This window comes from Portunus trituberculatus, chromosome 20, assembly GCF_017591435.1.
Source record: "Portunus trituberculatus isolate SZX2019 chromosome 20, ASM1759143v1, whole genome shotgun sequence".
Classification (NCBI taxonomy): domain Eukaryota; kingdom Metazoa; phylum Arthropoda; class Malacostraca; order Decapoda; family Portunidae; genus Portunus; species Portunus trituberculatus.
This window is the reverse complement of record NC_059274.1, coordinates 3,210,611-3,232,500: the sequence shown is the minus strand read 5'-3', so window position 1 is coordinate 3,232,500 and position 21,890 is coordinate 3,210,611. Positions and strand designations below refer to the sequence as shown.

Sequence of the window (21,890 nt, the reverse complement as noted above, 5' to 3'; positions counted from 1 at the left end):
ATGTTATGAAGCAGACACGAGATTAAAAAGAAAAACGGGAGAACGAAAAGAATACTACGACAAAAAAAAAATGGCAAGGAATTGAATATGAAAGAGGGGAAAGAGAAGGAGGAGAAAAAGGACGAGGAGGAGAGGAGGAAAGTGGTGATGATGTAGTGGGAATGATTTAAACCAGCTCATCGTCATTATATTTTAAGCTACTGATGGCCGGAACTTCTCCATTTATCTCTCGTGACCTAACCCAAAGATTCAGATGTACAATACTAAAGAATCTCGATGACTGTGTGAAAATGTGAAAAGAAATTGTCAGTTTTGTGTGTAACGTGAAATCATCCTCATCATATTATGAGGATTTCTACGTGTCTTGTCTTAATGGATTACTTTGTGAATTGAAATTATGTATTGATTTTTCTATATCTATTGGGTGAACGGATATGGCTACTGATACTCTCTCTCTCTCTCTCTCTCTCTCTCTCTCTCTCTCTCTCTCTCTCTCTCTCTTGCGCACATATCCTGCTACATACACACTAGAAAATTGAAACACAAGACTCCTACTACTTCTTTATTTTTTACCCACCCTCTTCTTCTTCCTCTTCTTCCTCCTCCTCCTCTTCCTCCTCCTCTTCCTCCTCCTCCTCTTCCTCCCAGCATGTCAAGAGAGGTCATTAACTTGGGCCTAGAATTTTCGGGTTCTCGGCGTCCTCGTGAAACTTTAAGAGGGCAGTCTTGGAGGGAGAGAGGGCAGGAAGGAGGGAGGGTAGGAGGGAAGAAAGTTTGTTAGGGTGATAGTGCTGAAGGCGCGAGATGACCCTCACTAACACTCTCTCTCTCTCTCTCTCTCTCTCTCTCTCTCTCTCTCTCTCTCTCTCTCTCTTGAATGAACTTTCTTATCTCTTTTTTTTTTTTTTTTTGCTTGCGTTTCTTCGTCTTTCTTTTGTTTGTATTGGCTTGCTATAATAATAATAATGATAATAATAATAATAATAATAATAATAATAATAATAATAATAATAATAATAATAATAATAATAATAATGATAATAATAATAATAATAATAATAATAAAATAATAATAATGATAATAATAATAATAATAATAATAATAATAATAATAATAATAATAATAATAATAATAATAATAATAATAATAATAATAATAATAATAATAATAATAATAATCAGCAAAGTAAATACAAAAGCAAATAACACACACACACACACACACACACACACACACACACACACACACACACACAAAATCACACCAGTAACCACCAAACAAAGAACCAATGACAAACACACACACACACACACACACACACACACACACACACACACACACACACACACACACACACACACACACACACACTAAAAATTCAAACAAAAAAACAAAAAAAACTAACCACAACTTAGGCGAGGCAAACGTGTAATCAGAAGTATCAAGCGTTCCTCTCTTTCTTACGTCGCTTATAACGTTTCCCATCTCATTAACCTTTGCACGGCACCTGGCGGGGTAAGAAGGAGTGACGGGTTATCTTTGTTACATGACCACACCGATTGGTCACCTTATGTATGCGTGTCCCTCGCTCACTGGTCCACGGGGCGCTCACTGCAGACATGTTAACTAAAGATGCATGGACACGTATCTCTAACCTCTCTCTCTCTCTCTCTCTCTCTCTCTCTCTCTCTCTCTCTCTCTCTCTCACATTATTTTCACACAAAGTATATGTAATCCAATATTTTCACATTACACATTATCAAAACCACACTTCACATTTACTTACATTGATAAATAAATGTATATATTCTTAAGATAGCGTATATATCAATGATCTCCTAATTTATATGCGGGACTGAGTGAGTGTATTAATAATGAGAAGGTGAGAAGTTAGTAGATGAGTCTGTCGGCTTGTTTAGATCCCGTGCATGAAAAATGAATACGTAGAAATAGCAGATAAAAGGGACCAGTGTTCCTTTTCTTGCCTTTGCTCAGCCTTCCTCTTACAGAAAATAAATAAACAATAAGGTAAATACATGAATATTTAACATTAATAAGGTAATATTTCTTTAGGGTAACCTCTCTCTCTCTCTCTCTCTCTCTCTCTCTCTCTCTCTCTCTCTCTCTCTCTCTCTCTCTCTCTCTCTGGTGACGGCCCTTGAAGCCACAGGTGAATGGGAATAAGCCTTTTTTTTTAGGTGGGCTCCCTGACAGGTGAGGTGACGCGGGACAGCCAATGCTCTTCACACAAACACGAGGATGAGTGAAGCACCTCCACTCCTAAAAATTTTAACTCCAAACAGAGAGAGGGAGAGAGGGAGAGAGAGAGAGAGAGGTAGGGAGGGAGATACAAAGAGAGAGAGAAAAAAAATTATCTAAATCGAGAATCACACCAAGAGAAAAGGGATTTATTCGTAAACCTAGTGAGAAGGAGAGTTTTATCCGCGGCATTTCCATCTTTAACTTAACTTGTGAGCTTTACAAAGGTCGCCTGAACTCTTAACGTCTCCCTCAGTCTTTATTGAACACTCTCAGCCGCCTCGCAGCGAACCTTTTACGCCACAGAACCAACCTGTGAATGTCTAATGAGATCCTCTGCCCCTCATAACACGCCCTCACCCGCCCTCATCCACCCAGACACGCCTATACCCCCCCGCATTCATGCATAGTAGTAGTAATAGTAGTAGTAGTAGTAGTAGCAGTAGCAGTAGCAGTAGCAGTAGCAGTAGTAGTAGTAGTAGTAGTAGTAGTAGTAGTAGTAGTAGTAATAGTGTACTGGTAAAATCTATAATAACTAATTAAAAAAAATCAGGGCGATGAACTTTTACTTGTCCAAATAACAGGCTAAGCAAAATACCAATTGTAAAATAAACCAAAATAAGACGAAAAGTGACAGTCAATACAGCGAATCCCAAGACTCGAATAAAACATACACCACACCAAGATTACCAAAAACACTTTATCAATAAACCAGCCTTTTTTCTAAGTTTCCCCTTAAAATGAAGAGGACACGGTTTAAATGGAAACATTCAATACAGCGTGGTTTGATGAATATGAGATGTTGTAACCTTCTAAATCTACTGAGAATAACACACACACACACACACACACACACACACACACACACACACACACACACACACACATATCTAACATTGTCCAGCCTTGATAACGTTTTCTGCTGCACATTTTTCATCTAACAAAACACTCATTAATATTTCCACAGCCACTGCTTCCACTGAAAATAATAATAGTCGTAGTAAAAGCAGAATGAGTAACAATAACACTCACCAAATGTAGCAATAATTTCCTGTAGGCGACGTAGCACTAGTAGAAACAGCAATGGGTTCTTCAGGGCACCATTACATTAAGAAAACACCATTTCCTTACCAACAACACTCGAAACACATAATCAATACAATACGTCTTATACCACTCTCTTTGACACCTCATCACTGTGTCCTTTGCAACTGCCCTGCATAAAACACGTACCTAGCTGAGTATGGCTTTGTCGCGCCCTCTGCAGCACATGAGTCTCTTAGTGTTGCTCCTCAGTGATTCGTCTGTTTGGGGAATAATGAAATTAGATATAAGACAACACATCCATAAAAAAGCAAAAAGGATAAATGACTAACTGACTGACTCTCTCTCTCTCTCTCTCTCTCTCTCTCTCTCTCTCTCTCTCTCTCTCTCTCTCTCTCTCTCTCAACAAGGGCGGTCACAGAGTTTTATTTACGAAAGGAATATAAAAGACGCCAGAAAATGTAGTTTATCAGAAAGCCATACAAAAATAGTTCGAGGAAACAGCCGCTCGCCTCACGAAGTTGGCCACACACACACACACACACACACACACACACACACACACACACACACACACACACACACACACACACACACACACACACACAGGAAAAATAACACATGAGAAGCCGCCAGAAAGACGAGAGAGGGTAACTGAAGTGCTTCTCTGTGGCAAATGATCGGCGGTTCTGACAGACAATGGAGAGAGGCTCGAATGTTCGGAGGGTGTCCTTGTGGCGCCTGGAAGTGAGTAATACGCACACAGACCTTGATATATGACTTAATTAAAAATGAAATAGAATGTAGAACAGTTGTCTTACTATGACGGAATGTTTTGAGGTTCTTGCGGCGCCTGGAAGTGAGTAATACACACAAAAGCCTTGATATAATGAGGGATTATAGAACAATTACCTTACTATAAGGAAAGTACTCTTTTTTGGTGTTAAAAGGCAATGATACGAGTAATAACCATGATCCATATCGTTACTGAAATGACAAACTGTAGAACTTAAGTGGAATTAAGCCGACGGTAAACACAAAAATCGGAACTATAAGAGAAATACATACAATGCTATTACCTTAGGCTTATATATCTGCCTATCTATAACAAAAATAAGTCTAGATGATATTAGATTATGAGAGAAATGTGCTGTTAGGTTAAGTCATTCAAGTTCGATTAGGTTAAATCAGTTTGGATTGTGTTAAACCAGGTTGAGAATTATGAAACTTGACACTCCAGCTGCAACTATAAAGAAACACAAAAAGCTACATCTCTATCTTGGGAAGGATGAGCATATGCAACGAAAGGAACAACAGAACAAAGAGAGACAACAGGTTTATACACTAAGAGGAAGAAAGGAAGTGGGAGTGGAGGAGATAAAAAAAAGAGATGGGCAAGTTACATAATAAATGGAAGCATACATAGACAACTACTTTATATACTATGGGGAAAGGGAGAGCGTGTGTCAGGGAGGTGAAAAAATCGAGGATGAAGTTACAGTTAGAGTCAATAGTTAAGAAACATAACATATTCACTTCTAGTCATACTTAAGCAAAAAAACACTGCAGGAAATCATTAGGCCAACACGTGAAAGTTCCCGAATAAAATGTACCTTGTTATTTCCACCTATCACCCTTATCCGTCTTCTTTTAAAGCTTCCCACAGACTCAATACCAACGACCTCATTATTGAGTATATTCCATGTACCTTATCTACTCACAATCTGAACATTGCCAAGCTCTGCAAAGCGACTGTCATTAGATTTAAAGACTTACAATAGAGAGGTAAGGCAAAATCGAAGTTAACGAAGTGAATTGCTTATTTCATGACCTTCCTTTGTACATTATAAGGCCAAATATTGATAACTTTTTCTTAATGCGCAATTGAGAGAGGGTATAAATATGAGGGACAGTAAGATAAAAGACGAAACTTTAACACAAACAAAAATAAATAAGGAAATGCACAAGCTAACAAAGATATAAAAGAAAAGAGGTGAAACGAGAAAGCAAGTTACGTAGGATGTAGAAAAAAGTGTTGAACAAACTAAACCAAGATTAAGAGCGAGGAAGTAACAAGTCAGAAGCTGAATAATGAAGAATATGAAAGTATAAAAAGTGAGAAAAAAAAAGAGACCACAGAAAGAAAGAAAGAACAGATAAACAAAAAAAAGAGAGAAAAAAAAGAGAAGCAGAATAGAGAAGAAAACATGGAAAAATATGAACAAGGGAAATAAAGAAGAAAAAACAAAGCAAAGAAGAAAAGGAATACCAAAATAATAACTTTAATCTATCAGTACATAAACATTATCACAATAAAATAGAAAAGTACATTAAGATAAAAAGGAGAGAGAGAGAGAGAGAGAGAGAGAGAGAGAGAGAGAGAGAGAGAGAGAGAGAGAGAGAGAGAGAGAGAGAGAGAGAGAGAGAGAGAGAGAGAGAGAGAGAGAGAGAGAGAGAGAGAGAGAGAGAGAGAGAGAGAGAGAGAGAGAGAGAGAGAGAGGGGGGGGCGGGGCATTACAAACAGTCTCGTCAGGTATCGATCAATTACAAGTCTCGTCCCCGCTGAAGTAAGCAATGAGAGAAGTAGATGCAGGTACAAAATGTCACACCTAATCGGCCTTTTCTTCCAGATCCTAAATATTTCTGTATCGGAACCCAAGTGACGTTAACGAAACGCTTCTTTTATAATGTTTCTTTCTCTATCCAGTGAGAACATTTGGGTGTATTTCTTTTTCTCTTTTTTTCCATTTTTTTTTTTTTTTTCATTTATTCTCCCTTGTCTTCTTTTCCTTCTTTTTCGTCGTATTTTTACATGCAATAATTCCTGAAAAAAAGAAACTGTTAGCAAAACTTCTCTGACACTCAATAATCTTTTATCTTTATTTACTTTGAGTAGAGAAGGAGGAGGAGGAGGAGGAGGAGGAGATGTAATGGAGAACGATGAAATACATGTAGAAGTTAAGTGAAGAAGTGGAAGATAAAAGAGATGGGCCAAAGTTAGGAGGACAAGAAAGAGGAAAATGAAGAGGAAGAAGGACAAGAAAAAAAATAAGAGCGAGAATAAAAAAGATATGTTGAAAGGTGAACACCTAAAGTAGCAAGTGAAAAAGAAATGGAAAAGAAAAAAAAGAAAAATAAGAGGAAAAGGGGAGTAGGAAGCACAAGAGGAGGAAAAAGAATCAGAAGAACAAAGTAGTTGACAAAGAAAGATACAGAAGGAAAGAGAAATTAATAAAAATCTGAGACTAGAGGAAAAGGAAGAGGAGGAGAAAAACGAAGACAGACGATAAAAATGAGGAAGAAGTGTAGGAAGACGGCAAGGAAGAGAACAAGAAGTAGGAGGAGGACGTGGAGAAAGAGTACGAAGAGATAAGACGACGAAGACGAGGAGGAGGAGGAGGAGGAGAAGAAGAAGAGGAAGAGGAGGAGGAGGAGGAGGAGGAGGAGGAGGAGGAGGAGGACGATGAGGACGAGCAGGAGGAGGAGGAGGAGGAGGAGGAGGAGGAGGAGGAGGAGGAGGAGGAGGAGGAGGACGAGGACGAGGAGGAGGAGGAGGAGGAGAAGGAGGAGGAGGACGAAGAGGACGAGGACGAGGAGGATAGAACACCAAAAACAACGAAGAAGACAACAAACACAGAAAAAGGATGAAGAAGAAGAAAAGAAGGAGGAGGAGGAGGAGGAGGAGAAGAAGGACGAAGAGGACGAGGAGGACGAGGACACCAACAACATCGAAGAAGACAACAAAGACAGAAAAAGGATGAACGAAGAAGAAAAGAAGGAGGAGCAAGAGGAGGAGCAGTAGGAGGAGGGTTTGGCAGTGTGTGTGAAGGAGGGTGGCAGAGTCCAGGAATACATAAGTAAAGGCGACATACTTGAGAAGAACCACTGGTAATAATGCATAGGGTGACCGTCCAACACCGTCACTTTCCAGTCCCAGAGTTCTTCCTTCCTCCACTTGCCCCCTCCATCACCTCCAACACCTCCACCACCACCACCACCACTACCCTTGTGTGGAGTGGAGAAAGTGGAGGGTGGAGTGGGTGTCGTGGTTATGTGGGAAGAATAAAAGAAGGTGGTGTGAGTGCACGGTGGATACTAACGAACAAGAATATGAACAAGAAAACAATAACAACAGGAATAACAGTAGCAACAGCAAAGAGAAGAAGAAGGAGGAGGAGGAGGAGGAGGAGGAGGAAGAGGAGAAGAATACGTTTTAGTTAGTTATGTATATTGATTGCTATTAGATTCCTTCTCTTGTTATTAGGTGGAGAAATAATGAAGGAAGGCGAAACATATGACTCTCTCTCTCTCTCTCTCTCTCTCTCTCTCTCTCTCTCTCTCTCCTCCTACAATGCTTCAGTAAAACAACAAAAGCTTCAACACACACACACACACACACACACACACACACACACACACGCGCGTACAAAACCTGACATATTCCATGGAATCAGATACATTCGCCAAATTCATCGCCTGTTTTGAAAGTATTAAAAGTTTCGCATAAGCTCCGACCCAAAATGCCAAACAATTACTGGAGGATAAACTCTGTGAAAATGCCACGAATGCATTTTACATTACCTGTCCTTGGAACACTTATACATACAACAGGGAGGGTTCGAATCCCGCCAGGTAAAGAGGAGGAAAAGAGAAAACAATAATCGTAGAGCAGGAAAAAAGATGTTTAAATTCTGCTGCATAATATACCAGAAATGCCAGATTAAATGAAAACAAGAGAGGGTAACTAAGTAAAAATCGAGGCAGAATAGGTGGAAGAGGAAAGAAATGGTTAAGACGATGGAAATGAAGGGAGGGTAAATGTAGTGAAAGACAAACTGTATGAGGAAATTAAAAAAGAATTGCTATAAGAGAGAGAGAGAGAGAGAGAGAGAGAGAGTTTTACATTATCATCATTGAAATCATTGTAATTAGTCTCTCTCTCTCTCTCTCTCTCTCTCTCTCTCTCTCTCTCTCTCTCTAACTAGCAATAAACATCTTTTTTTTCTTATTTATGAAGAATATGGCATGTTTTTTTTTTTTTGTTTTTTTTTTATCTGGTTGCGTGTGTACATTGTAACGCTACGGTATGTTGATGATTATTATGGCATGTTTTGGGGTTCTCTTCAATCGTCCTCCTCCTTTTCCACGTCCTATTTCCTTCTCTCCATCCTTCTGTCTCTCCTTTTAACCTCTTTAGTACCATGACGCGTTTTCATATTCATTCTGTTTACTATTTGATAATTTTATACAGATTCCGAAACTTATGTGGGGATTAAAATAGTGAAGACTCTGGCCATTAATCTTCTGACCTCCATAGACTCTTCGTAATGTAAAATCAAATCATCTAATCGTACCCAAAACTCAAGGTAAACATGCATCCCAGTACAAAAGTAGGTTAATTATTCAACCCCTTTAATTTTCTACCCCTATAACTTCTCTCCTGATACTCTTCCTAATATTCCTCATTTATTTCCTTCTATTCTTTTTTTTTTCATCTCGTTCTCCATTTATCATTCATATTTACCCTTTTCTTCCTTCTCTCCTTACTTCATCTTTTCATTTTTTTCATCTTTCTTTTTTTTCTACTTTTCCTCCTCTTCTAGTTGCTTCCTACCTTTCCTGCTTTCTCTTTGCATCCTCCTTCACTTCTTCTCAGCACCTTAAATCAATCAATATATCAATTAATCGATCAGTCTTCTCTTTTTCCTCCATTTTTTTCGTTTCTCTCTCTCTCTCTCTCTCTCTCTCTCTCTCTCTCTCTCTCTCTCTCTCTCTCTCTCTCTCTCTCTCTCTCTCTCCTATCAATTTTACTATTTTTCACTTCACCCCATCCATGCTTTTCTTCTCTTTCTCCATTTTCTCCTCCTTCTATTCTTTATCCTACTCTTTCTCCTCCGCAGCCTGACCAGTTCCAGTTTTTTTTTTTTCTTCCATTCCTTCTCCTCTTCTTCTTTATCCTCTTCATTCTTTCCCACTTCTATCACTTCCTTCCACTCACCAAATCCACCACTAAAAGAACAAACAGACTATCGGACTATCTGACTATTGCTGATAAATTACTCCCTTTTGGATAAACTTTCTTCTCTTAAAGGAATGTATAATCAGTGCCAACTTTCGAAAAATCTGAAGGAATGACTTATTACCCTAAAAAAAAAAAAAAAGTAAATATAAACTCATGGAATAAGTTTAATTCGAATAGACGTGTTGGTTTGGAATGAATAAGTGTAAAGATGTGTGTGTGTGTGTGTGTGTGTGTGTGTGTGTGTGTGTGTGTGTGTGTGTGTGTGTGTGTGTGTGTGTGTGTGTGTGTGTGTGTGTGTGTGTGTGTGTGTGTGTGTGTGTGTGTGTAAAATGGTAAATGTTATAAGAGTTGGAAGAAAATGTCAAAAGAAAGAAAAGAAAAAAAATAGTTGCTTGGATAAGATTTCTTGTTTTCGAGACGAGATGAGAAGCCATTTATGAGAAGAATCCCTGCAGGTCTCTCTCTCTCTCTCTCTCTCTCTCTCTCTCTCTCTCTCTCTCTCTCTCTCTCTCCGGTATACTCGTTCTAAGGCGGGAATAATACATAACGCTGTACCAGACTGACATTTTAAGACGGAACAGTGATTTAAATATTGTGAAAACTTCAATGAGGGAAGCGACGCACTGCCTCTTGCCCTAAAAAACGTCACCCTCTCTATCACACAGCTCACTTTCAGAACCCCTTCCATTACCCTTCACTATTCCAGTTTACCATCTTTTCTTCATTGCCTTCCTATCACCCATCGTTATCTCCATGACTCTCCCATTTCAACATCTTTAGTTTATTTATATTTTCTTTTTTTTTTTTTATATCAATCTCCTTCCTCCCATTATCCATCACCAGCACTTCCATTATCTAATCTAAAATCTTCCCTTCACAGCTTCCCTTTCCATCAGCAACCTTTAGTTAACTTATTTATCTTTTACGTCTCCCTCCCTTCACCCATCACCAGCATCCAAATTATTCTCCATTTTAAAGACTTCTATCCTCCCAGTTTCATTCTAACCTTTCATTCTTTCATCTTCCTGTCATTCGCCATCTTTATCAAACCATTTCCTTCACTACCACCACTTACATCCCTCATATACTCATTTCCATATATTCCAACATTTATCATGCAGTAACCCTTCTCTTCCCCATCCCCCTCTTTCACATTCTTCAATAGTCCTTGTCCTTTCATTTTCTCAGTATAAGCGTTCCCTTCACCATCTCTATTAAAAATCTCCAGTTTCAGTATCACATATTTCCTAAACTCTTCCTTCCCTATTCCTTTCTCCTATCCCTAGAAAACGTCCCACTAGTTTCAGTATCTCCCTGTTCTTCTAGCCTTCCCTTCCCCATTCCTCTCTCATCTTCAATACCTCTGCAACAGCTTCAAAATTCCGTCCAGCGCTCTAAACTCTCCCTTCACTCTCCCTCTCTCCCAGCCCCTGAAAACTCCCGGCTTTCGTGATGTATTTCTGAAGTAGCGAGGAGAATTTTGACAGCTAGCGGAGGATAATTTGCACGAGTAAAAGTGTCGAGTCCAATCAAGGTGGTCCCAGATGGCGCGGTGGCGGTGTTAGAATTAAAACTTAAAGCCAAAATGTACTGAAACTTAACCAAAACGTGCTTGGATCTTAAGCAAATATTACTATAACAAATCCTTGAAACGCATACATGTGATGATTATAATACAAACGATACGAAGCCAATGAAACTAGAATTAGGGACTCCATTAGAATTAGAATTTTACCTCCAAAAGTTATGAAAATTTAACCAAAACTAAGAACATTAATGGTATAGTATATTCCTAAAGCTTATACATACTTATAATAGGATCGATACAAAGTCAATGAAACCACTTGGAAATTTAGGGATTACTAGTATTCAAATTTTACCTCCAAATGCTTCTGAAACTTAACCAAAATTTAGGAAAGTATTAATGGCATAACATATCTTTAAAATATACAATGAAAAATGAAATAATAACGATACAAAGTCAATGGAACTTCAATTTAGGACTTAATAGAACTAGAATTTACCTCCAAAAGCTTCTGACACTTACATTGCATTGTTTTGACTCCCTACAGCTTGTGAAAAAAAAAAATCCTTCTCAGTAATACTTAATGATCCTTAACCATTGCCTTGGAAATGGTAATAGTGGTGAATTTATATTTCCGGGACGTGACTACTACTTATTTACTGGCCTTATCTTGCATTACTTATGGTTCAGTGCAGCGGGTTTAACCTTTCTACTAGTCACTTTATTCAACAGACTTCTCTGACGCACTTCTCAATCACCAGCCACCTCCGAACATTATAGCAAATAGATATTGAAAAAAAAACTGTTCATTTAGTCTCTCTTATTTTTCAGGTACAGGTAGAAATTATATGCAGTGCTTTAAGGTTTGTAAAGTGTTGCATGGTGCAGTGGGAGGTTAAGAAAAGTCATTAGCATCACCACCCTCCTTTCACGGTTCCCCCCTCTTCGCTGCAACACAATTTTACATTTTCCTCATCAGCTTCATTTCTATACTAAGCCTTTTCACCATGTTCTGTAATAAAAAAAGAAAGAAAAGAACAAAAAAAGACAAAATAAATACTGGTACTCACTCTGCCTCTGATGTCTCCACCTCTATTACCTTTACTGTGCTCTAAAGGTCGGTGAAGGACGCCCATAGCAATAAAAAACCTGCCATGTAAGAATTTCATATTACAAATTCATGTTTATTCCGCAGTTTGTCCACTCAATAAATCTATCTAAATATCTATGTGGAAGTTCCTCAAACATTCTAAATTTATCTTATACTTATCCGGAAAATTATCCACATTTGTATTTCTGACATGCTACAGTAGTACAAAATTATCGTATCTACATTCAATAACCCTCATGCCCAAAATCAAGGTCAAAATACTCGTATTGGTACATTATGAGACGTAAAAATATATCTAAACATAAGTTTTCGCTTCAATGTATATATTTTCCTTCCTCATTCCAAAAGGTGAGTGTGTGTGTGTGTGTGTGTGTGTGTGTGTGTGTGTGTGTGTGTGTGTGTGTGTGTGTGTGTGTGTGTGTGTGTGTGTGTGTAATTCACATGTTCGCGTGCTATGAAATGACTCCAAAATGTGGTGAAAATCATTATTACGTATGTGTTTCAGCATCAGGAAAGAGCAGCGGGAAATCATTATTATATTTGTTCACCTGACTGTCACTTGCCAATAGATTGGTAGCACTGACTCACGTGACGAAAGGTTGGTAATAGTGCTCCCCAAGACAAAGAAAATGGTACACTGGTCTTGACAGCTGCTTTTAAGGGAGACGGAAGTGTGTGTGTGTGTGTGTGTGTGTGTGTGTGTGTGTGTGTGTGTGTGTGTGTGTGTGTGTGTGTGTGTGTGTGTGTGTGTGTGTGTGTGTGTGTGTGTGTGTGTGTGTGTGTGTGTGTGTGTGTGTGTGTGTGTGTGTGTGTGTGTGCAGACTCCCATGACCTGGTTAGGGCAAACAGGGAACAAGGCCGCCTGTTGTTGGCAGTGTTGTTGTGGTGACGATCAAGGGGATATTCATGAAGGTGATGGTGAGGGCACTAGCAGCAGCAGCAGCAGCAGCAGCAGAGGAAGAGACGATGAACAGAAAACCCTTAGAGAACAAATAAGACTAGTCACCACCACCACTATCACCACCACCACCTCCGCCACCACCACCACCACCACCACTACAATAGTTCTACGCAAGCATTACGCGCAGCCACTATTGACTGCAGACCCACAGAGGCCGGAGCAGACATAATAATGTACCACAATGCAAAGTTGGGCGATTTTAAAACAGTTACCGCACAAAATTCCACCTTACTAGCAATTCAACGTTTTCTTTCTCTAACCAAACGCTTCGGAATGAGAAAGAGGAGGAAGAGAAGGGCGAAGAAAAAAAAGGGAGGGAAGGAAGAAAAGGGAACCAAAGAACTGGGCCATAAAAGAGAGCTGGAATATGAGGAAGGTTAGGAGGAGGAGGAGGAGTAGGAGGAGGAGGACGGGGAAGGGGGCACTTGGGGGGTGGGAGAGAAGACTGGTGAGTAGGAGGAAAGAAGAAAGAGAGCTCCACTGCCTTGTCAAAACAGAGTCTGATGCCGTTTGTTCTAATGAGCAAACAAGTTGGTGTAGCTGTTGATGTTCGGTTTGTCAAGAGAGTAAGCGATGCGAGTCTAGGCTGGCTGTGGCTGGGAAGCGTGCACGTACACACACACACACACACACACACACACACACACACACACACACACACACACACACGTACGTTATCAAAAGTCAAATCTCTCGTTTATGTCACTGGACTGTCCCACACCTTTTAATAAGCAATTCTGTATCAGAGTATAATTCCCTCCTCACCTACGCACCATTCAAGCAACAACTCAACAGTCATTTCAGTATGCACTCGTATATTGATTAGAACAAATAAAATGAGGAAGAAAAAACGTTAGAACAAAGAAACAAATGCACATCGTGACTGCCTCAGAAGCTTCGCAATTTAAGAGTATCTTCAAATTAGGTAAAAGTTATTTGCCAGAGTTCATTGAGTATGTAAATATGAGGCCAATTTAGCTCAATGAAGAAGAAAATCATTGAGATCCTGAATAAAAATTTAATATTCCATTACTCGAAATAAAAATTTTGTTCATGGAATCTTTTCTTAAATAAAATTATTTCATCGTCTCATTTGCGAAGAAAATTATTTTATTATACCATTACTACTCCAATTATTTCTACTGCGATTTTAACTATTCTTTTATGTAGGAAGGGCACCGGCAAAAGAGCGACAAATTTGCAATAAATGTAAAAAAAGAAAAGCCAATGGAGTTACCGATTCCCGAAGAGTCAAAAGCGATAGTCAAAAATTACAGGATGAGAGTCTTCAAACCTCCCTCCTGAAAGAGTTCAAGTCATAAGGAGGAAATAGAGAGGCAGACAGGAAGCTCTAGAGTTTACCAGAAGAAAGGCAAGAATGATTGAGAATACTGATTAACTCTTGATTAAAGAGGTGGACAGAATAAGAGTGAGAGAATGAAGAAAGTCTTGTGCAGCAAAGGCCATAGGAGACATGCTGTTAACAAGATCATAAGAGCTATTAGCATGATATTATCCGTAGAAGACAGCAACAATGCACAAGAACTCGCTGTGGAAGGAATAGGTCGAGAAAAGACTGAGGAATGTACGGCTCCACCACCACCACTGCCACTACTTTCACCACCATTACTACTACTACTACTACTACTTCTACTACTACAACTTTAACCACGACCATCACTACTACTACTACTACTACTACTACTACTACTACTACTACTACTACTACAACTTTAACTACTACCACTACTACTACTACTACGACTCAATGAATAATCCTCACATTCCTGTTCGTCTTTCCGGCGACTTAAAGTTACAGGTCGCCTGAAATATTAGTAAGGCGATCTTTTTTTTCATCTCTCCTCACGTGTCTTTCTCTCTTATTGCTATCCTTGAATTCTATCAGTGTCTCTTGGGTCAGTGTGGCGAGACTGGGGCAGAACGAGACACTACGGGGCAAGAGAAACAGAAAACGGAGTCAAGAGAAACAGAAAACGAGATGTAATGGACGAGAATGTTTGATACAGAATGGGTATGAAAATTTTGGCAAAGTGAAGCAATGGATCAAGAATGCAACAGAGAGGATCCTAACGAGATAAAATGACAGATAGAGGAACGAGATGCGATGGACCTCAGTGGGATGACTCAAAAAGGGAGGTACGGAAAGGGGGTTAGGGTGAGGCGAGGCGTGGCGAAGCGGAACGGAAGAGGGCGGGGTTAAGCGGGGCTGTGCGTTTTAATCATTCAGGCAGCAAATCCTCGCCGTGGCCCGGACAGCAAGATCCACATTATTCTCTCACACGTTTCTGTTTCTTGAAGATCACTGTAGCTTGGGAACGTGCATTATTAATAGGATTAGTCACTATATTATTCTCTTCCTGGTGCTTCTTATTGTATCATGCGGTGTATAGGTGCGTTATGTATGCGTTCTGTTCAGTTTCTTATTACTTTTCTATTTTTTTTTTATAAATAAAGTCTCCCTCTATTTTCTTCTTTGTATTATTTCACTATCATCTCCCTTTTCTTTTTTGTATGTCAGCTTCTCCATTTTCGTCTCCCTCGTGCGCTACTCGCTACTGACACAATTTATATTCACCCGTTTATCCGCCTCCTTCTCCCTCTCCACCTCCTCCCCCAAGTTTGTGAGGATCCAGCTCGGGCCAAACCTGCCTCGCACGCCAGAATAAAAAGGACACCCCTTCAAACATTAACAGAAAACCCGCACAGCACATGGACTCCTTCCGTTGACAAAAGATGCAAGTTTCACCGCCTTTTCAAAATGTCAAATACAACCCATCATCTCTCCATCTCCCTCTCGCCCTCTTTTTCTATGCATCTTTATTTCACTTTCCCCTTTCTGGATACTCGTGCCCGTACAAGATATTGAAGACGATAATTTGAATGTAAATGTCAACTTTGCTATTGCCTAGTCGTAAGGGTCCGGGGTCCATGTATAAGTCAAGCTGGCGAGTGTGAATAATGCGATGCAACATTAGGAATGACTGCCACACCGACACGGGCATGAAAGGTAAATGTGCCACTGGAAACTTAAACTACGCTCTGCCTCACTCTGCCTGCCAGCCACTCACTGCCCAGGCATGGCGCACACACACACACACACACACACACACACACACACTGCTTAGTCATGGTAGATGCACATATACAGAGAGAGAGAGAGAGAGAGAGAGAGAGAGAGAGAGAGAGAGAGACGAGACGAGACGAGACGAGACGAGACAGACAGACAGACAAAGACAGACAGACGGACAGACAAAAAAAAGAACTAGGCAGATAATTAATTAAGAAAAATATTTAAACACAAAAACATTAAAAACCAGAGCCATTCACATCTCCATACCCTCAGAAATTATTCAAAAATAGATAACAAAAATAAAAAATAATGAACGAGCAAGACAACACTGAGAGAAAAAAAAATTAATAGTTATGCATACTTTCCTTACGAGAGATTGAGGGAGATCCATAAATTTACTCCTCCATAACTGCATTTTTGGGGGGATTTTAATTTAGGCGCCTCCATAACTACAACACCGTTTTATTATGCCAGACGCTTGAAGGGAATAGATAAACAAGACGCATGATAATGATGACGATGATGATGATAATGACAACAGCAACAGCAGCAACAGCAACAACAACAACAACAATGATGATAATGTAAAAGGAGGTGAATTTCAAATGATCTCCGTTCGAGTCGAGATTCAAACCCTGATTAACAACACAGCAAACAAACCGCTCTGACCTCACCGCCAACAACGCAGTCACGCACGTACATACATACACACTTAGAAAAATAGCCACTTACATACATACATACATACACACATAGCCACATACATACACATTTAGAGACATAGCCACTTACATACATACATACATAGCCACGTACATGCACACACATATACAGACATAGCCACTTACATACATACATACATAGCCACGTACATACACACACACATACAGACATAGCCACGTACATACATACATACATACATACATACAGATATAGCCACGTACATACATATATACACACATAGCCACGTACATACACACATACAGACATAGCCACGTACAGACACACATACATGCATAGCCACGTATACGTAAAGACACAGCCACGTACACACACATACAGAACACATGCGAATTCCTAGTGTTTTTTTCTTATATTGAAATCAATCAAATGCCTCCTTTGAGTACAACAGAGGCGAGGTCTTTCCCAGTGTTAACAACCATTGGGTTATTTTGTTCATCATCGAATACATTGGAAACATAACACGGAAGAAAGCAAACCACTCAAACACAACAAAACTATCATTATATTAGAGTAAGTAGAATATTCACCCCCAATCTTTTCTACACAAACCAAATAAATCTTTCCACCTCTTTATAATACAGGTGTGACTCTAAGCATTTAAGAAAACCACGACAAGACTACAGAATAAAAGAAAGAAAAAATAGATGCACAAAAAATAAAAAAAATAACACACACACACACACACACACACACACACACACACCAGAGAAAGACGAGCGGGCTTCTCACCTTCGCTCTTAAAACTAGCAGGACTTGTGAACCACCTTGAAAGTCACATCAGCTCTAGTAACCGCTGGGAGGCTAAAAGAGAACAAACTTAACACCTAAACGGCAGCGTATCTACACCCACCGAGTAACAAACAAACACACACACACACACACACACACACACACACACACACACACACACACATCAATAACACATGCTTTCCGAGACACAGCAATATAATAACACTAGTGGTAATTATTTTCTTCCTGCACCCTGTCTTTTCCCACACACGCGAGGCGGCATCCAGGAAAATGTGGCATGAAAATAACATAAAAGAGAATCAGAAAAACACCCTTTCTTACTTTTTTATGAGAGAGAGAGAGAGAGAGAGAGAGAGAGAGAGAGAGAGAGAGAGAGAGAGAATAATGAGAGGATAATGAACGCGAAGGAAGACTGAATACAGGATGGTCGAGACACACAATGGTATCGCTTCACCTGCCATTGCTCCAGGTGAAGAATCAATAGTAGATTATCGTGTAAACAACCAACATTGCAAACTGAACCATCCAAGCAATTAACGGTGTTTGCCTAGCTGTGTGTATTTGCATTACATTGGATTGTTAATGAGTTCTTTTGCGTCCTGTAGGAGGAGTGGGGTGGAGGGGGGGGTAGAGGGGGAGACAAAGAACTGCTGCTGCTGCTGCTGCTGCTGCTGCTGCTTCTCCTCCTCCTGCTCCTCCTTCTCCTCCTCCCCCCTCTCTCCTTTTCCTATTCTTCCTCCCCTTGCCTCCTCCTCCCCCGCCTGCTTCTCCTCCCTTTCCTCTCTCTCTCTTCTTCCTCGTACTACTCTCTCTCTCTCTCTCTCTCTCTCTCTCTCTCTCTCTCTCTCTCTCTCTCTCTCTCTCTCTCTCTCTCTCTCTCTCTCTCTCCTTTTCCTGTTCTGTTATCCTTCTCATTCTCCCACTTGTCCTCGTCGTCGCCTTTCTCCTCCCATGACCCCCCCTCTCTTCCTCCTCCTCTTCCTGCTTCTCCCTCCACTTGCCTCCCGTCATCCAGCTTGAACACACACACACACACACACACACACCGGGATTTGCTTGCCCTCTCGTCAGCACACATGAACACATTATGAGAAATAGTCATATTTTCTCTCTCTCTCTCTCTCTCTCTCTCTCTCTCTCTCTCTCTCTCTCTCTCTGCTCCATTTTTTCATCCGTCAAATCTATTTAATAACGTATTTCTAGTCTGTTTATTCTTATTTGTTTTACTGTTCATGCTTGTTACCTCGCTGTGTATGGGGTGAGTCAGGGATAATCGATCTCAATATACACGTACTCATAGAGGTTGACTGGCCCGCCTCTACCAGCATGGAGAATGAGAAAACTAGGAAGTCACACTATATCATCGACATCATTAGTAATAGTAGGCTAGTAGTAGTAGTAGTAGTAGTAGTAGTAGTAGTAGTAGTAGTAGAAGTAGTAGTAGTAGTAGATCGTTATTATGGTGAAATGATTAACAACCGAGCCGAATTCCAACAACTGCCTATGCATCTGTTATCAAAGGACCTTATCGAGCCACAGTAGCACTTTGTAGTAGTAGTAGTAGTAGTAGTAGTAGTAGTAGTAGTAGTAGTAGTAGTAGTAGTAGTAGTAGTAGCAATATATTTCAATTTTAGTAATATAAGTAACTTTTCTAATAAATAATAATAATAACAATAATAATAATAATAATAATAATAATAATAATAATAATAATAATAATAATAATGGAAAAGTATTAACAGTACATAGCGCTTGGTGTCATAATATCCTCAGTGAAAAGACTAATATAACCCCTAAAAATCACCAAGAGGAACCAACAGCCTTCTTCCATCACGGCAGGTTGGAACCAGCTGAATATTATGACGTCAGGCAGGGATCGATGCCTCGGAGTCGCCCTTATGAAGCTCCGGAACGCCTCATAATGAATTCGAACATCGTACCTTGTCAATAATTCAATACAGGCTCCTATAATCGGTGTAATATAAAAAGGAAGGGCGGGACACACACTTTTAATATGACCTTAGATGCTGGTGTGGCTGTGGGCTGAATAAATGGCATAAAAAATTACTTACCAATTACTTATCGTTTAGAACTTTAGAGAGAGAGAGAGAGAGAGAGAGAGAGAGAGAGAGAGATTAGCTTTTTTGTTTCTACCTACTTACTCATCACTTTTTATCATTTATGACACTGCATGAAAACCCAACTAGTAACGTTAGACGAAATCAATAGTGATTTATGAAAAGAAGAAAACAACAGAGAGATTAGGATAAACAGATACAGCAAAAAAGTTCAAGGCTGAATCTCCTGTATGAAGGTTTGAATGTGGCTTATATTGGACTGTGAACCGTAATAAGATGTCGAGCGTAAGACTTACAAAAGACGATGTTTGATGAGACTTAGTAGCTCCAACGTGTTCATCTTTACGGTAAGAGATCTGGAATGAACCTTGGAGAAGAGAGGACCAAGGAAAAGCCATCCACATCTAGAATTATTGATTTAAATTTTTCTCCTTGCCCTTACAATCTGTATGGGACCAAGCTTACTTTTATTTTCATTTTATTAAGTATTTTATTTTGTATATACGACATTGTTGTCTAAGAAAGCAGATTAAGCAAATCATACAAGAAAACTCACCTCCAGTTACGGATTGAATAGGCAATTAAATATTTATCTTATATAGAACAGTCACTCTTTTGAGCTATTGAACATATATACTCTTTTGTACATAAGGGTCTTTAGTGAATGGTGGGAAAAGCAAGGAACGGGATGCTCAAGATCACTCTGACCCTCTTTCATCTTCCTCTTCTCAATTGGGGAACTGGGTGGCGTAGTTGGTTAAGGCGGTTCGTGTTCGAATCCTTGCCAAACCTAGTTGCCCGGTGGGAGATGTAGCGTTCTCCCGTTAACCCGAGCGGTGCCGTATGACCTTATCTGTTGACGTGCCTAATGGATTAATTTCCAATTTTTTTCTTCTCAATTGTGTTGCTCATCACTAAAAAAAAATAATAATATCATGAGTGTTAAGCGATAAAATAAGAATCAGCAATCAGTTAAAAATATATGAAGCATTTACTTAACCCTCACCTACTTCAGATTTGATCCTAACGTTCATATATCATAAGAATATTAATATAGAGCCATCATTATCATCACCAGCCCAGATGAAGCTCCATGGATGTCATGCACAATAGAAGTGCATTACGAGTGGTCGCAGCAAACTGACAAGCATCGTTACTGAAGCTTTATCTACTTCGAATCGACTCCCAGAGTGCCTTGATAACGCCGCTCATTATTCTGTTATTCTGAAATTCCAAATTCAATCAAATTTACCATTTGTCTGGAGTGTGTAGGATCTGATCGATTACATACAGAAAGAATACGGCAAACAGCTTGCTTGGCTTTACATGGTCTTTACTATCCTGTATTTACACCTACACTTGCTGCTCCTTCGTTTCAGCTATCGTGTATTATAAAATTTAGTTAGAGTTCACTGATTACATTTGGAAGGAAAAAATATGCGGTTCGTGTTATCTTATTGTTTTTCCTCTAAAGTAAAATTTTTATTCCATTCGAAAGAACAGGGACGTTAACATAAAGAAGAAAAAATAGAAGTGAGAAAAGAACAGAAAGGTTTAAAGGTGAACATACCAACGAAATAAGAATACTCTATGACTAACACTAGAAAGAAATGCATGCACACATCTGCCGCTCTCTACATCATCCCTGGCCATTCTCTCTGCTGTGCTATTCCCTCGGTCCCTCCCTCCACCCTCAGGACACGGGTCACCTTGGTCACGGCACGTTCGCACGCTCAAGTCCCGTCCAGCATATCGCCAAGCGAGGGATGTCACAAGCTGATAAAAAAGGACTCAAGTGGCGGGATAAGTAGGGGCGCCATGGAATATGCTACGACTGTCCTTCTCCAACGCGTCTCTTCACACCGTTATCATTGTTATCTTTACTGATCGCTTGTTACCGTCAACCCTAACAAGATTAATCATGTCTTGATTAGTGCAAGCTATACCTGGGCACGACAGGTGATTAATAATGCAGGTAATAAGCGATGTTTAGCATGACCACATTTCCATCCTTCGCACGATATCAATAAGCTTCCCTTGTGCATTTCTTCACCGAATTGCTCTCCTACACCAAAGCAACTTTTCTTCCTTGCTATATACAATTCCTTATGTATATCTTACCTGTGGAAAGAGAGTAGGTAGACCACAGAAAGACCGAAAACGTGGTAAGTACAGTAACCGCCCACTTACTAGGCTTAATACTACGTAACTGTGTGGCTTATTTGCGTCGCTTACATCAACATGAAGCTTCACGACTCTGGTACAGCTCACTCGAACCACAGTGACTAACAGCCCCGCTCCGGA

The 21,890-nt window shown here is 39.8% G+C and overlaps 1 long non-coding RNA gene across 1 annotated transcript; it reads right to left on the bottom strand.

Annotated features, from left to right (window-relative positions):
• Positions 1-1,412: 1,412 nt before the first annotated feature.
• On the bottom strand, positions 1,413-21,765 carry LOC123506513. The gene is made up of 3 exons (XR_006675457.1): positions 21,708-21,765; positions 3,494-3,564; positions 1,413-1,508 (listed from the first exon to the last, which is right to left on the bottom strand). It is a non-coding gene; the product is annotated as an uncharacterized LOC123506513 (long non-coding RNA).
• Between the last annotated feature and the right edge of the window lie 125 nt (positions 21,766-21,890).